Genomic DNA, 10,873 nt, shown 5'->3' with positions numbered 1-10,873 from the left:
AAATGAGCCAAGAGAAATAAAAGATTACATAAAAATGCTATTAATGGATTCCATTTTCTGATTTCTATAGTGACATTAGTTTAAAATGAGCTAAACATTGTGAGGATATTTTGTTGCTTGTTACTTTAAATTGATCATAAATCCTACTAGTACTCTAAAACATTAAATATCAGTCTATTTATGCTCTTTATTCAGTAACATAAATGTTATATGCATTTCCAGAATGTTGATTGGTATATTCCATATATTTGACATCAGAGAAAATGGACATTTGCTGAGTTTTAAGACTTCAGCTTTTAAAAGTAGTTTGCCTCTTTAAATATTTTCACAGTCTCCATGTTAGAAAAGGCTTTTATTGATATACAGACTCTAAATTTGCGGTTGTTAAAAATAAAATTGTTGTTCATTAGACTCCAGTAAAAGCAGATTCAAAACCTGTTTTAATTCTCTGTCAACTAACATTGGTCCCTTTGCCAACCTAGAATTAAAAATTAGCTTCTATGATGTTGCTTATAGAGCAAATCAGAAACTTTGCATTTATGGTTTTATATTTTGTGTACATAGGTCCTGAGTTTTATTTTTTCAATCAGCAAGGTGCTTCACTGCCTTCTGAAACTGTCCCTTAGATCTGTTAAATGGATTTTGTGTGTGTCTGATGTGTAGCTTGCTCGAGTTAAATGTAGCAGAAACTTTTTGCTAGAATAAAAATTATTTCTTCCAACAGAAAATGCAGGTCTCTTTTTCTAGTTTGTCATCATGTCTGCTTTTCTCCCTCAGAATTTATATTACTTTAAATGTCTTTTTATTTTCTCCAATTTTGTTTATTTACACATTTGATAATAATGAGCTTTAGTGTTTTGAGTTACAATTTTACCTTCAGAGATTTTTAAGTTTTGATATATGTCTCTCTTATCAATAATGAGGCTTAAAAAATGATGAGATTGAAATGACTGCTTTTTTTTTTTTTTTTTTAACAATGTAAACTCCATCAGTGCTCCTGGTATGCCATTAGTCGGCGTGGGAGATCAGAGCACACCTTTTTTGTTACAAATGAGTATATTTAGTATAAGAATTTCTGGGAGAATGAGTAAATAAGAAACAGGCATTCACTAAGCTAAAAAGAAAGTTAAAAAACAAAAACCCCTTTCTGTTTTGCTTCATTAATGCTTAAATTCCAGAGAAACATAAAATAATTTTTAAAACGCATTTGTAGGTAGGATTCAGAAATTTGTCAATACCCACAGTTATGATTGACATTGAAACTGACATTGCTAACAATGTGACAGTCCCATATTTATCTCTCATAACAAGTATATAAATATGTTCTGACGAGATAGTCTATTTAAAAAATTATTTTAGACAAAAGAAATTCTATATGAGACATATGTAACTAAGTTGACTATAAATAAAAAGTTACTTATAGAGCTTTCTAAGTCAAAGAATAGTACACAGATGTGAAATCAGAATCTAGTACTTGATATTTAAAAACACATGGATTTCTTAAAGTATTGCTCTGTTCTTAGCAAAGTTTATGAAGAACTGGTGTTGAAAACAAAGATTTTGTTTTATCAAGATAATTGCCTGTGATTTCTGCTGAGTTTATTAGATTTTGATTACTTAAAAAATTATGTCCTACAAGAGTTAGAGTTTATTCAAATAATTATTTTTCTAAAATCATCATCAGAATCATGATCCCCAATTCTTTATTTGTTCTAAAGTCTCTTTCTGGTTTAATGAGTTTTGATTTTTACAATAATGTGATATTTTGTTGGTAACAATATTCTAAAGATTTAGAAATCCGATAGTCTGGAGATAATCATTATTATTATCTTTACATATTTTAGCAGTAAATTATTTTGCAAAGCTACTAAGTTCTCTCTGATATAATGTAACAGGGGTTCACTTGATGTTTTAACTATATTCCTTATGGATTTGAAACATTTTTTTTTCTTTATTCCAAACTTCTCCCTGACCTTCTCCTCCCTGATCTTCTCCTCCCTGATCTTCTCCTCCCTGATCTTCTCCTCCCTAATCTCATTTTCTCTGAATCAAATCCATAAAAGCCCCTCCCTCCCTGCTTTGGCACAGGAGTCCCCAGTGTTTCTCCTCTGCTAGCAAAGCAATAAACATTTTTCTCAAAATCATGTCCTTGTTATTGGATTGGCATCAGGGATAAGGACCGAGCTTTGGCCAACAGTAGCGATAGTTCATATATTGTTTGTGGTTCTTTTAGATAACATGAGCCATGTCTCTCTAGTTGTGACTGGTGGCAAGTTTGAGGCCTGTGGAGGGTTGTCTACTCCGCCCTACATGTAGAACTTTGAGGAGGCTCCTGAGATCCAGATGCCCAGCAGAGATCAGTCTCTGCCTGGCCCTGGGTGCATGTTGTAATCTCTCCAGAGCAGACACCCAGTTAATCCCTAAAGGTGGACTAGAGGTGAACGCTGGTGGCATAACTTCCCATTTAGAAGAGCAGCTGACCCTGGGAGCTCAGTAACTAGTCTGTCAAGACAAACCTTCACAAGTCCTTTCCATTCTGTGCTACCACACCCCGTGAGAAGGGAAGCCAGCACCATCTCACCCAGTTCAGTTCTGGTCCCGCCCCTGGCAGCCTGGAGCGGAAGGCAAAGAGGAAGCCCTGGCTCTCTGAGGGGCAAGCACCCAGGAAGGAGGAAGCAGGCTGTGGGTCACACCAGGGATCATCCTCCACGTCCAGTTTTGACCACCTCAGTGGAGAAAACTTTTTTTTTAAATTAAAATTGTATTAATTTTTCTTCCCTACCCCACCTTTCTTTTGTGTGTGTATGTGTGTGTGTGTGCATGTGTGTGTATTTCCCCTGCCCATTGGTTCATGGAAACACACACACACACACACACACACACATACGTTTCTTTTTTTAAAAATTTTATCTTTCTTCTCACCTATTATTTTGCTTTTTTTTGTCTTTTGAGGTCTAGAGTTTCTGTTTGCTTTTGTGTTGCTCTTTCTTGCTACTCTGTCTCATGTCTTCTCTAACAGTCAAATTGTCCTGTTCTCTCCCTGCCCACCCTCCTTATCTTTTTGGTATCAGGGTTGGAACTCAGGGGCACTTAATCACTGAACCACATCCTCAGAACTTTTTTTTTTTTTTTTTTTTTTTTTTTTTTTTTTTTTTTTACTTTATTTCGAGACAGAGTCTCACTAAGTTGCTGAGGCTGGCTTTGAACTTGAGATCCTCCTGCCTCAGCCTCCAGAGCCATCTTTTTTTCCCACTTTATTTTGTTTCTTATATTGTTTTCTTCCTTCTTCCTTATAGCCATCACTTGCTAACTCTCTTCTGCTCTTTCTTTGTTCACATTTTGAATATTCTAAATTTTGCCTTCCAACTCCATTAATGAACTATAATTTTTCCATCTTTCTGAACTATTCGGTTTACAACTCCCTGCCCCCGCGGTTCACTTTGTCCTGGGTGTGACTGCACACTTGATACCTGCCCTGTGATTCTAGAGCTAATTGACAGCTCTTGTTGCTGATGTCAATTGCTAACACTGCCCTTGCTGTGTTTGTGGTAATTATCATTGTACATGTCTTCATGGGCACGAGTATTTATTTAGATGCTGTGTATTGTTCCCTGCTATGGTTGTTCTTGTTTTCTTCCCCTTTCCTGTGAGGTGCTGGGAATCTAGGGAATACCACCACCATATGACCTGCTATTCCACTTCTTGATATTTATTCTAAAAATTAAAGCTGTCATATGCAGACCATGTTTATAGCAGCACAATTCACAATAGCCAAACTATGGAACCATCCCAGGTACCCATCAATGGTGAGTGGATAAATAAAATGTAATGTAAGTACACAGTGAAGTTTTATTCAGTCATAAAGAAAAATGAAATTATGTCATTTGCAGGGAAATGGATGGAACTAGAGACTGTTATGTTCAGCGAAAAAAGTGAAACTCAGAAGTTCCAGGTTTTCTCTTCTGGGTACAAGCCAGAAGGAAAAAGGGAAAAAAAAAAAAAAAAAAGAAAGAAAGAAAGAAATGGTGGTGGACTATCTCATGAAAATAGAAGGAAGACCAGTCGAAAAGACAGGAAGGAGAACCAGGGAAGGAAGAGGGGAGGGAAAGGGGAAGTAATAGGGAACGAAACTGACCCAAGTATATTGTGATATTATGTGCATGGCAAATATGTGACTATGAATTCCATTACTATGTATAATTATAATACACTAAAAAAGAAGGAGAAAAAAGTAAAAGCACACTACAAGTTTTAAAAAAATCTTGACAGTGGACATATAGGTAAACTTGTCTAAGAACCAATTTTTCTAAAACCTCTGTTGCTTAAAATTGGCTAGAAAGGGGTCTTCAGAGACTGAGTGGTAAACTGTCAGTATGCTCTGATGGGAGTCTAATCAGATCAAAGATCAGGATGAATCTCCCTTGGTGTGGGACCAAAATTTTTGGCAAATAATCAGCAGTGTCTTCAGGGGAAACAGTTCAGAGGGTCTGTGGTATGTGGGGCGCATGAGGGGTGGAATTACATGGGACCACTTGTCAAACCCACCAAAATAAACAGCAGAAGGTTATGGAAAGAGAGTTCTTGAGTGCACCCTCAAGTCCTTTCCCCAGGCAGAGCTATTAAATATCTCAGACTTCGCCTCTATCCAAGAGAAGCTTCTGGCTCTGTGCTGGAGTTACTAGATGGAATCTACACCATGAGGCAACATGAACTGCGAGGACCAGGGCGGCACTGCAGTTCCAAGACTGAGGGATGAACCACACAATGGGACTGGTGACAGAGCCCTTCGTAATGAAAAGCCCTGCATTGCTTCAGCTCCTGGAGACCTAGGGCTGCCCTGCCCCAGGGCCATGGGGACCTAACAACGCCTAGCTAAATCTGCCAGGGGAGGCTTCCTGCCCTTGTCCCACTGTGCCCTGCTCCCCTCATAAGTTTCCACACCTCCGAGCTTTAGACAGAAAGGTCTCTCTCTGTCTTCCTATTTTCTCTTGCCAACCTGCCTCTGGAGCCTCGGTGTAGTGCTGGAAGATGTAGTTTTTCCTTCTTGGTTTCCACAGAATGACATTTAAATTTCATCTGAAAAAATAACAAATTGACAACTGGATCAGTCAGCGCAGGACCTGGCATTGAATGACGGCTAAGCTAGTGTTGATTATATATCCAAATACCACCCTCCTCCTAATGTCAAAGGCATTGCTCATCTGAGGACACTGTCCTCTAGGCCACAGTTAATACCCCTTGCCAAACTGCCCACACGGAGGTCATCTCATTGTTAAAATAGAGAAACAACAAACAAACTCATTAGGTCTCTCCACATTCCTGTAGTTCTTAGCTTTTATATGTTATTCCCATTTAAGATGCAATTGAAGCACCTCCTGACTTCTTGGCTTCTTTGTGGGACTGTTTCTGCTCCCAGGATTGGGTAAAACTGGCCATTTCCTCCTTCCGGCGGGCAAAGCATTATGGCTCATTCTTTCCCCATCCTTTCCCCATTTTCTACAAACTGTAAACTCTGCAAGAGTAGTTCTTTCCCTTGCTTAATGTTGTTTGAGGAAAGGAACGAATCGATCCAGGTCATTAGACAATCTCTTCCTCTTAAGGAAAGTGCTCCGGAGGCCTTGGGAGCCAGCCCCTGTGCCTGATGGTCCAGGGTCCTTCCGTCTCACAGCTGCTCCATACTGTCATGGTTAATTGTGAGTACAAATGATTTCTGACCATCTAAATGTTCTGTATGTGACAGTTTTGAAATCTGCTGAGTAACAATAGTGTCAACCCAAAGTTAAAGATTAGCCAGGTGGCCTGATCAGCGGCTCCCCACCCGCGCCTCAATGCAGGGCTCCTCCTAGGGTCCACTGGTGCCAACGACATCCACACTGCACATGGCTTGGGCAGGGAAGATGGAAGCCAGGGCACGACTATGTTTTTAAATTGTTATTCCTCAGCAAGCCTCAGCCATTCCGCTAGCCTTGTAAATTGTAAAGTTTAAAATCTCTCTCTCTCTCTCTCTCTCTCTCATATATATATATAAATGCTACATTTTCTACTTAAAACTCTTTTAAACGACAAGTTAGCACTTGGATATTTTAATTACTTTTGTATGGTGTTCATCTTGCAGAGAAATACAAGATGGGGGCACCTCTTCAGTTAGTTTTCTTTTTTTTTTTTTTTTTACAACCCAAACTTCAGCCTGTTGTTTTTGGCTGTTGTTCACAGTTGGTTTAAGGGACTGCAGATGACGATTCAGGTCTTGGGTTGATCTTGGACATATTATAAAGTCACAAAACCCTTAAATCTTTTTATCCGTTTTGGCACATAGTGATTAATGACATTTGTTGCTGCAATTCTTATTGCTATTGTCACCATCGTTCCTGATATAACTTAATCCTGAATTTCATGACTTTGTCCCTATTGGGCAAGAGCCAGTTTTCAACTTGCCTTCTTTGAGGGGTAATTTCTTCTTTTGTCATCCTCTCCATTGTGGTCATTTAACTTTAAATATTAGAACTAATTTAATGTTTCAAATATTTTCTCTTAAGACTATTCTTAACCTCCACCCCAGGCAAAATTAACTGTTTCTTTCTCTTCACGGCCACTTGGACCTCTTTTTGACAGCACTGTTACCGGTCTTTTGCTAGTTGCCTCTTCTCCAGCCCCCAATATGGGGGTAGCTGATTGTCTTAATCCCTTGCCTTCCGAGCCCAGCACAGTGCTGGGTTTAGTGAAGGTGTCCATGAAGCTTTTGTAAAGTGAATGAATCAGCATGATTTCTGTAGGTCACTTAGGCAAGAGCCCAACGCACTTCATTTGTTCATCCCAGGTTCTTTCTTGCTTGTGGAATCACTGTGGCCTCAAGACTTCCTCGTGACTCAGAATTACTAACTAACTGTCAATTGGTGATAATGTCTGTGCACTGAAAGGAATGGAAAACTATGTGTATAGCTATAACTGGAGATTAATAATTATCTAAGGTCAGGAGAAAGATAACTCCAGCCTGAAAAAGCACTCCTGCTCTGCACCGCCATCTAGTGTCCATCAGAATAAGCAGCATTCATATTGTAAATGCCTGGGATCAAGAGGGGAACACGTGAAGCCCACCCAGGTTGTATCTGCAGGGGTAAAAATATCTCCATCTAAAATGTACTAAGTAGGTTAGCAAGCAGTTGATAATCTAACAGAATAGGGGGTGTATTTTAATTTTATGCACTGTATACATAGAAATAAAAATTTTGTGTGTTGTATACATAGAAATATGAGTCTTATCCAATAAAACGTTGGTTCACTTAGTATTTTAATGCATTTGTATGTACGTGTGTGTGTGTGTGTGCAGGGTATCTCAGTCATAATTAGTCTGTAGCAGTGTCTCAGAGAAGCGTGAACTCTCGATCTTCTTTCTTCGTGACGTGGCGGTGACTGTAATGGTAGCTATCAGGTAGGATGTGGGCAACTGGAATGAAAACACTGCACACAACTTCTGGTGCAGCAGAAAGTGTCACATACAGAAGTGTTATTAGTGTCACATACAGAAGTGTGCCACTAGTTGTGTACCAGAGTCTGTGTACAATACTTTAAAATAATTTTCACTGATTCTCTATGTATGTACTTGAACTTAAAATGTTCCAGGCACTGCTCTAGGAACTATGTAAATATTAGCTCACTAATCTTCATTACGACCTGAGAAACAGGTGGCAGTATTATTGCCATTTTACAGATGTAGAGCTTCAACACATGAAATAGTATACAGCATACATATGACATATGTAAATCAAGATTTTTGGAGGCCTTGCTAATATTTAGGAATATAAAGGGGATTTGAAATTTGAAAGTGTGAGAATCCCTGTTTATTTTTTGCACTGGGGATTAAACACAGGGGTGCTTTACCACTGAACTGCACCCCCAGTCCTTTTAAAAACTTTTCTAAATTTTGAGACAGGCACTCACTAAGTTGCTGAGGCTGTCCCTGAACTTGCAATCTTTTGCCTCAGCCGCTCCTGTTGCCAGGATCACAGGCATGCACCACAGAGCCCCACTGAGAATCACTGGTCTAAGCTGTGCTTCTGGGTCTTATTCTCCCAACTGGATTGGAAAGTACTGGAAGGAAAAGGTTTAACAAGTACACTGACATTTTTGATTTCCTACTCCTCTGTTCTCAATGGTTGTTTCCCCCATCACATTAGAGAATAGTTAATGCTTGTCTATACCTGTCCCTTCAGACGTGCATCCCTGAGAGGAGAGATATGCATGGTTGATCCTGATTTTTATTCACTCTTGGTATGCTGTGCTTAAACAAGAGTTCACTAAGTTTGTGAAATGTTAATGCATAGTAGACCAATGGGCCAGTGCGAAAATCATAGTGCTCTAACAAATCTCGCAATATTTGAATGTCCATGTTTTCTGCAAGATAATCAAAGTATAAAATGATGTGCTTATTCTGATTAAGATTATTGTTTATATGTTACATGTTTCTACCTTATATATATGTTATGTATTATATGTGTTATATGTTTGCATCTTGTACCCAATCTAGGGAAGGTATAAAACTGAATATTCTCATGATTGACAAATTTTTTTCTTTTGAGGGTAGATTTGACTTGAAAAAAACTTGAAGAATAAGGTTGCTAGTGATGACCTTGTTTCCCATGTCACACAATTCCAATGGCAATTCCAAAATGTTAGGTAACTACGCTTCACAAAATATTGCTCCTTTTGTAATATTTTCTATGTATTTATTAAGGGTTTTGTCACTGTGCCATCTGTCATTTTCCCTAGTGCATGTGGGAGGTGGGCCAGGGAGTTAAAATGAAATCACTTTTGTCTCTGCCCTTCAGGTGCTCATAGGCTGGTGGGGGAAAACATCTCAGCTCACATTCGACCCTAATTGTTGCCCACTTGCCTGCAAAAATTAAAAAAAGATCAGAAAGGTTTTGCTGTCATCTATAACAATGCTTTGTGAGACTGAAGCAAGGGAAGAGACTAGAGGGCTTACAGTTTGTTTAGGCTCCTAATGGCCCTCTCTGCGTATTCTTTCGCAAGCTGCGTACACTCCTGGTCTCCTGGTAGAATGTAGCACCATTGGTGCACCATGAGGCAGTCTCTTCTGGGAGGTGGTCGCTGTTGGCTTCATTCCATGATGAGCTGGAAAAAGTGGTTTTCATCACTCAAATTTGGGGCTCTCACAGAATCTGTTCATATAAGTTAACTACCTGCATAGGCTAACAGGATCCTGCCCTGGCATGCAGGAAAGAAGTGAAAGAAAAGTCAGCTGTCAGCTGTTTTGCTTACATCTGTCCCAACCACTCTTACTGTCCTTTGAGTGTACCTATCTGTTTTATTTCTCTCCCCAGTTACGTCACAGCCTTTTGGGAATTACATCTCTACTGAACAAAACCTTATTTAGTCTACAAGTAAATATCAAATTTTACATAATGTGAGTCCAATCAAAAACAGATATTAAAATCAAGGTTAGCTTCACCTCCATCTGTACTTCCTGTCCAACATAGTAATTACTAGTCACACATGATCACTGAATTCTTGGGATGTGGCCAGTTGGAAGGGAATTCTACAAGTATAAGATATATATTCGATTTTGAAAATTTACCATTTAAAAATGATTATATGTTGAGTTGGTGCTATTTTGATATAGCGAGTTAAATAAAATTTATTTAAGTCAATGTCACCTTTTCTGTTTTTTTTTTTTTTTTGCTTTTCTTGAAATGGGGTCTTGCTAAGTTGCCTAGGCTAGCCTTGAACTTTCGATCCTCCTGCCTCAAGCCTGCCTAGTAGCCAGGATTACAAGTGTTCACCAGTAGACCCAGCTTTTTTGTATTTTTTCAATGTGACTGTTAAAAAATTAAAAATATAATGTAAGTGACTCACATTCTGTTTTATTTTCTAACACTGCCTTAGAGCATCAGGTGACCCACAAGTGGACTTTTTTGATAGTTCTTTAATATGGCTAGAAGAACTCACAATATTTTTGCCTTGCTATTAAGTTTTACATAACTTTACTCAACAAAAGTTATAAGGGATGTGGAGAAGGGTTTTATATTTCTCTGCATTCTCACTTCCACCACTTTGCCTGGAAATTAGGACAAGATTCTAGGTGGCTGGCTATTGGCATTAACATTTTGCTGAGTTTCAGATGAGGAAGAAGTGCACTGCACATTGACTCAGACAATGACAGTGACAATTTTTTATTTCATTTCTTTTACTGAAACATATTAGTATGACAAAGGTACTTGGGTTGTTTGTACACTTTTAGGGCTTTCTTCCCATTTCCTTATCCAAATTCACACAGAAGGATGACCAGCTAAAGTGGTTTTCTACTGCTGCCAATTCATCCATCCCTAATCTCATTAGGCTGTTAATTCCCAGAGGACATGAGCAGTAGAAAAGGCTGTCAAAGTGAAGCAAATGTTATTCACTGAGACCACTGGTCATTTTTAGCATGTTTAAAAGAACATGCTTTGTTTTTGACACATCACTGAACTCAATTCGCTTGACCCCTTTGACTCACAGCCTAAGGCTAACATCTTTAACACATATTTTCATGTAGTCATGTGATTTAAACAGGAATTTCTGGTGAATTGTAATACTTCCTTTATCCTCAATTGTAAGTTCATAGTTATTTTAAACATATAATCTGAAAGTTTACTTTGCCTGTTATCTTGAAGACAAAAATTACTATCACTTGGAGCCAAAAGGTGAAATATGCTTTGCTTACACTAGCAAAGCAAACTTTAGAACTGGCCAGTTTTAGAGGGAGTGTTGGAGGTGGTGATATTGAACTCACCAACAGAAGCTATCTTTCTGATTAAAATTCTTAGTTTTTCGACTTCAACAGTTCACTTAAGTAAAAGGATGTTTTATTAATGTT

This window comes from Sciurus carolinensis, chromosome 7 (genome assembly GCF_902686445.1).
Source record: "Sciurus carolinensis chromosome 7, mSciCar1.2, whole genome shotgun sequence".
In the NCBI taxonomy this organism is placed as follows: Eukaryota; Metazoa; Chordata; class Mammalia; order Rodentia; family Sciuridae; genus Sciurus; species Sciurus carolinensis.
This window is presented reverse-complemented; position numbering follows the sequence as displayed.